At 45.9% G+C, this 7,238-nt stretch overlaps 1 pseudogene; it reads left to right on the plus strand.

The window, feature by feature from the left end:
• Positions 1-6,632: 6,632 nt before the first annotated feature.
• LOC149168449 (5.8S ribosomal RNA) lies at positions 6,633-6,786 on the plus strand (annotated as a pseudogene).
• The last annotated feature ends 452 nt before the right edge of the window (positions 6,787-7,238 follow it).

Below are 7,238 nucleotides of genomic sequence, written 5' to 3' on the forward strand. Positions count from 1 at the left end.
TGAGTGAAGGGCATATATATAAGTGGAGGACGAGTTAGAGATGATCAACAAACTTGGACGCAGATCACTTGAACGAGCTAAGTGAGAAGTACGAAGAAGTGTGAAGGTTCTATAGTGCGGATGTGCCAACACGATGGGCAGAGTAGGTGAAGGCATTCATGCAGAACTAAATGACGGGTGAACTAGGTAGGGCGTTCGTGCAGGGCTGAACGACGGGCGAACCGGGTAGGGCATCCGTGCAGGGCTGAACGACGAGCAAACATGGTAGGGTGTTTGTGCAGGATTGAACGGTCAGTTGGTGGTTTGTGTAGGATGACATGGTGAGGGCATCTACCAAATGAAGGGTGGTTAAATCGGAGGTCGTGAATGGGAGTTTGTGTAGGCGGTACTACATGCGGCCCACCGAACGAAGGGAGGTTGAAACCGTGAACAAGAGTTTAGGCGAGTAGCGACACATGTGCGTGTGCGCCCGCCGAACGAAGGAATGGTTCGGCTGAAGGATAATGTCGGGTAGGGTAACATGGTGAGGGAATTTTTTAAATGAATGATGAATGAGCTGGGTGAAGAAGTGTGACGGGTTGTGAATGAAGGTGATCGGCGTGTGGACGTGCCAGGTAGGTGTGCATGGTGACACAAGTGGGCGCCTAAGTTTGGAAAACAGCGTGACGAGTTGAATGAGCACGTTTAGGGGTGAGTGAAGAGTTGGGCAGAATGTGCGGTGACCATTTGGAGGTGCCGACAAGGTTGGGCAAGCGAGTTTGCTGAAGTTGAAAAATTGGCTAAGTGTAAATTTGGGGTTTCCTCCAAGATTTAACTTATACATGAAATTCATATATATTGATATATGGGCAGACTCACATTGGGGAGTTGCCCCTCCCTTTATACTGTTGTGCATTTCTATGTGTTAATGTTGTTATGATGAATTTTCATGGTTGTCATCTTGTATAAAGGATAAACTAATACTTGGCAACGAAAAATAAACTAAGTACGAATGTTAGGTGTAGTCCACAATCATAAGTATTGGTGAAAAGAAAGTGGTCGGTGGTGCCGCACCTCGCTATAGTGCGGTTGGAAGAGTACCGCCAGTGTAGGGGCATGAAAAGTGGTACCAAAGCTAATGATTAGGTTGATTTGTGAAGAGTTGATCCCACTACACTATCGTGATAGGTGGTATCAGAGCTGGTGAACTGAATCAAGGAGCTGATTCTACAGAAGGTCGAAGACTTGAAGTTCAAGTTTTGCAGGTGGCAAGTGGTATATCAGGGTGGTTTAGGAAATTTGAAGAGTGATTCAGGGTTGCAAGGAAAGTGAATGGCATAGATGGTGGAAGGACCTATAGCAGGTGAATCTAGCCATTATGCAGGAGAAGCTTTCTGTTACAAGGTATTGGAATAAATGAGCAGATGGAGTTCTGAATGGGCTTTGATGAAGGCTGAGAATATGAAGATCTGGGAAGGTTGTGCGAAGATCAAAGAAGAACCTAAAGTACTCATGGGCCAATACGAGGATGTTGCAGATATGACAACGATGGAGGATGAACTTGAGATTGATTAGGTTGGACCAGGATCATGTGGTTTGGAGACATGGGTGGATGAGGAAACTCACATGGAGGAGCCTCATGATGAAGTAAGTATTATTGATACATGTGTTTTAGTTGAGAATTTGGTAGATGAACTGTATGCAGGGAAGAGAAAAAGTAGTTTTCCGATGCAAGGGAGGATCTTACCATGGTAGAAGGTGCAAAGGCTTGTGACAAGGGAGGGACATGATGATCATTGTGGAAGAATGGGTCATGCTTTAGCCACATGAAGGAATTGGCTAAGTGCACGACATGACTCATGGATAGATTAGAGGAGGGCACACACTTGGGTTTGATGATACTTGGGTGGACTTCTCATGGCTGAGACCAAGAGGCAGTCTTGGTGGAACTTTTAGTGGGGGAGCCATGGTGGAGAGACTCAGGTGATGATAATATGGTTGGGTGACCAAGTTCACTAGACTGGATTAGCGGACTTGGATGAGGATGACTAATTGTTTTGATGGGTCTACTTGGTTGGACAACATGGGGAACTTGAGTCATGGACATTAGGTTGGAGACATGGAGCATGGTAGTCTTACGTAGGGATATTATGTAGGAGCACTTGTAGAGATGCCATTTATGGGCATCCAATGAGGAGTGCCAAGGCAGAGATGTTGTACAGGTGGATTTTGTGATGTGACATGGAGATGTTTTATTTATGAGCCGATGGAGAGGTTGCGCACTCTTGTACAACAAGGCCATGGACTGGTTGGATTTGTGAGCAGACTATGGAGCATTCCTACTACATGGAGAGTTGAGGCATGTTGCAGAGACTTGGGCCGAGACATGTATGCTTGCCAGGGTGTTGGTTGGAGATGACTCATGGAGCCCATGATGACATGAGGTTGTGACTTTCAGGGACTTCATATATGGTGGACTTAGAGGATTTTATGCATTGAGGATCTGAGGTCAGGGACTTTGATGTAGGATGGGGTGTATATTTTTGAGTACATATGGGTGTGCTTGAAAGAGTGACTTTATGTGGAGGATCTATATGAGACACTTTGGAGTGATGGAGTTGCAACGATGATGATGCCTTGGTGGAAACACTTCGGCATGGTTTGAGCCAAGATTTAACCACTTTTGACACATGCGAGTTGATTGATCCATGATCATAGGCAGCACATGGATAGAATGTTGCAGATGAGATGAGGACTACTTCATGGAACTGAACATGGCTTACCTGGATGGAGATGGATTCTTGATCGAGTTGATGATGTGATGGGATGTTCAGAGAAATGACTGAATATGGCATGAGGATGTGCATTCTTATGGTTTGAGTCTGACAGTTGGATTGATCACTCGACTAGCTCAGATATGGGGCTCCAGCAGTGTGCAGAGATGTGTTAGCATTATGTTGGAGTATCATGGTAGCAGTTCACATGATGATGATACATGATGAGGCCAGCACGATATGTCGTAGTGAGCATGTAGCTTGAGTTGGAGGGACTAGCCTTCCATAGGGGGGAGCAGCATGTGGAGATTGCGATGGATGTGGTTGATGATCATGGATTGAGATGACTTTCCGACATACCGATGGGTATATGCCTTGGTATGGAGATCTTGGTGATAGATGGATGTCGAATGAGAGGTTGTAGAGGATGAAAATGATTTCTAGTGGGGGAGAATGTGAGGACCACGAGCTGCAGGGCATGCGGACAGGTGAGTTGTGGCCATGGTGGAAGGTCACACAAGTGCAAAACAAGTTGTGCAATGAGTTTAGAGTGAGCAAACTTATATAACCATGAGGGCAGTCCCAGACGCCCTGATGAACGGGCGAGCCGATGGGTGAACCAATGAATGGGCGGGATGGCCATGCGTTATAAGGATGGGTTGACCATGTTAAAATGTAAAACAAGCCGATGGACATGCGATGGGTGAAGGTCAGCCGGATGCCTAAACGATGGAGTGAAGGGTGTATATATAAGTGGATGATGAGTTGGAGATGATCAGCGAACATGGACATAAATCACTTGGACGAGCTAAGTGAGAAGTGCAAAGAAGTACAAAAGTTCTGCAATGCAGATGTGCCTGCACAATGGGAAGAATGGGCGTAGGCATTCGTGCAGAGCTGAACGAAGGGTGAACTGGGTAGGGCATTCATGCAGGGTTGAACGATGGGGGAATCAGGTAGGGCGTCAGTGCAGGGCTGAACGATGAGCGAATCGGGTAGGGAATTTATGCAGGGCTAAACGACCGGTTGGTGGTTCATGCAGGATGACATGGTGAGGGCATCTGCCAAATGAAGGGTGGTTGAAATGAAGGTTGTGAATGAGAGTTTGTGTAGGTGGTACTATGTGTGGCCCACCGAACGAAGAGAGGTCGAAACCGTGAACATGAGTTCGGGCGAGCAGTGACACGGGTGTGTGTACGCTTGCCGAACAAAGGAATGGTTGGGTTGAATGATAATGTCGAGTAGGGTAACATGGTGAGGGCATTTTCTGAACAAATAGTGCATGAGCCAGGTGAAGAAGTGCGATATGTTGTGAACAAAGGTGACAGATGTGCGAACGTGGTGGGTAGGTGTGCACAGTGACATGGGTGGGCGCCCAAGTTGGGAAAATAGTGCGATGAGATGAACGAGCGCATTAAGGGGTGAACAGAGAGTTGGACAGAATGTGTGGCGACCATTTGGAGGTGCCGACGAGGTCAGGAAACTGAGTTTGTTGAAGTTGAAAAATTGGCTAAGTGTAAATTTTGGGTTTCCTCCAAGATTTAACTTATACATGAAATTCATATATATTGATATATGGATAGAATCATATGAGGGAGTTGTCCCTCCCTTTATACTGTTGTGCATTTCTATGTGTTAATGATTTTATGATGAATGTTCATGGTTTTCATCTTGTATAAAGCATAAACTAATACTTGGTAACAAAAAATAAAATAAATACGAATGTTAGGCCTAGTCCACGATCATAAGTATTGGTGAAAAGAAAGTGGTCAGTGGTGCCGCACCTCGCTATAGTGCGGTTGGATGAGTACCGCTAGTGTAGGGGTGTGACACTAGTCCTCTTGACCATTCCTTGATATGCGCTCGCAGAAGGGTTGGGTGTCCAGGTAATGAAAAACCCCTCCCTGGGTCTGGGCTCCATCAAGATCACAATTTTTCCCACCAATGGGCATGAGGGTGGTAATCTTATCTCGTGCCTTTGCCATCGAGGGAATTCCTCGTCCTCTTGTAAGCCACTCCCCTTCTAAGGAAAAAATAAGTAGCGGGTAGTATCTTTGTTCCTGCATTTGGATTGTGGGTTTTTTGTGGGACTTGGTCATTTCTTTATTTCATGGTGTGCGCTTTGTGGATGTCCCTCTCTTTAGTGGCCTTGTACCATTGATGTATTTGTGGACTGTGTCTTTCTCCAGCATTGAGTTTTGACCCGTGACAACTCCTCTTTGGTGTTTGATTCTTGACCCCCGTTGGCTTTCTCGCTGGAAAGGTTGTTCGGTGTTTTGTACATGGAGGGGTGCAATAGCAGGGTGGGTTTGTTATTAGTAGTCTATTTGTCGTGGCCGTTGTCTTTTCTAGTGGTCAAGTTTAGGTTGTTATTTATTTGCTTGGCTGTTTGATTGGTGTTTGTTATGTTGTAAGCTAGAAAGGGTGTTATGCCGTAATGTATGTGGGAGGGTGTGAAGAGGTGGGATGCTTTTTTATTAGGTGCCTTGTTTGAATTCTTTTTGGTTAGTAGACATCTACTTGGGGTGCTGTTGAGCTTCTCTCTTTTATTGGGATCTTTGTTTCTTTGGTGTTGTTTTCTTCCCTTCTTCATTTTGCCCCTAGATTTATGGAGAAGAGGTGGGATTGTTGTGGATTGGTGTTCGGGAAGGACAAAAAGCAGTGCCATTTCTCGGGTGGCCACCCTAGTCCTTCTCGATCAACATCCCCTGCAGTTCCCCCCTTTTTGCAAAGGCACGGGGTTTGGGAAGCTTGTTCTCTGTTTGAGCCTCCCCTTGTGAGCTGGTAGCCACATTTGATATCTCCTTCTTTCATGTTTTTCTCTTCCCTTCTTGCTTTTGGCCCCTAGATTTACTGAGAAAAGGTGGGATTGTTGTGGATTGGTGTTCATGAAGGACGAAATGTAGTGCGAGTTTCGGGGGTGGCCACCTTAGTCCTTCTCGATTGTTGTCCCCTGTAGTTCCCCCCTTTTTTCAAAGGCACGGGGTTGGGAGAGCTTGTTCTCTGTTTGAGCCTCCCCATGTGAGCCAGTAGACACGTTTGATATCTCTCTTTCCTTCATTTTGTTTTCTTCCCTTCTTCCTTTTGGCCCCTATATTTATAGAGAAAAGGTGGGATTATTGTAGATTGACGTTTGGGAAGGACACAACACAGTGCAACTTCCCAGGGTGGCCACCCTAGTCCTTATCGATCGTCGTCCCCTGTAGTTTCCCCCTTTTTTCCAAGGCATGGGGTTGGAAGCTTGTTCTCTGTTTGAAGCCTCCACTTATGAGCCGGTAGCCATGGTTGATATCCCTTTCTTTCATGTTGTTTTCTTCCCTTCTTCCTTCTGGCCCCTAGCTTTATGGAGAAAAGGTGGGATTGTTTTGGATTGGTGTTCGGGAAGGACGAAACAGAGTGCGAGATCCCGAGGTGGCCACCCTATTCCTTCAATTCCCACATTTTTGTGAAGGCACAGGGCTTGGGAGGCTTGTGCTTTCTTTGAGCCTCCCCTTGTGAGCCAGTAGCCATGTTTGATCTCTATTTCTTTCACCTCATTTTCTTCCCTTCTTCCTTTCGATCCCTAGCTTTACAGAGAAAAGGGAGAATTGTTATGGACTGGTGTTCAGGAAGGATTAAAAGCAGTGCGAGCTCCCAGGGTGGCCACCCTAGTCCTTCTCCATTGCTATTCCATGCATTTCCCCCCTTTTTGCAAGGGCATTTGGCTCGGGGAGATTGTTCTCTATTTGAGCTTCCTCCTGTGAGGGGGCTAGACACCTTTGTTTCTCTTTCTTTCATGCATTTTTCTTCCTTTCCTCCTTTTGGCCCTTAGCCTTAAATTTGTTGTGGGGGGTGCCCCTATTTAGTGTTGTGGCATATTTTTCTATAATACGTGGAAACAACTCTCGGCAACAGATATCTCAACTCTTGCTATGATGAAGAATGTAGCGAAATGCGATACTTAGTGTGAATTGCAGAATCATGTGAATCATTAAGTTTTTGAATACAATTTGCAATGGAGGCCTTAGTCGAGGGCATGTCTATCTGGGCATCATATCCCATTCTAACGCGCTCCCTAAAATATGTTAGGGAGTAGCGGAGCTAGTCATCCATGCCCAATGTGGTAAAGTTGGTTAAAATACCTCAAGCGATGTTTCATGGCATGCGTCGGTGAGCGGTGATCTTGTCCCCTTGGATGGGCAGTCAGCATTAGCTGATGCAAGCTTTGTGTGTCATCACTCAAACTTTTTTTGCTCTCTCTTGTCCTACCATCAGGTAGGGTGGATTTAGCTCCAACTTTGTGACACCAGCTCAAGCCCCTCGTGTAGATCTTAGTGGTAGTAGCAAATATTCAAATGAGAACTTTCAAGACTAAAGTGGGGAAAGGTTCCACGTGAACAGCACTTGGACATGGGTTAGTCGATCTTAAGAGATGGGGAAGCCTTGTATCAAGGGTGCATGCTACACGAGCATCGAAATGGAATCAGGTTGATATTCCTAAATTGG

Source organism: Pinus tabuliformis, chromosome 4_2 (genome assembly GCF_031772625.1).
Source record: "Pinus tabuliformis cultivar Carrire ecotype Pingquan chromosome 4_2, CPIR1, whole genome shotgun sequence".
Lineage (NCBI taxonomy): Eukaryota > Viridiplantae > Streptophyta > Pinopsida > Pinales > Pinaceae > Pinus > Pinus tabuliformis.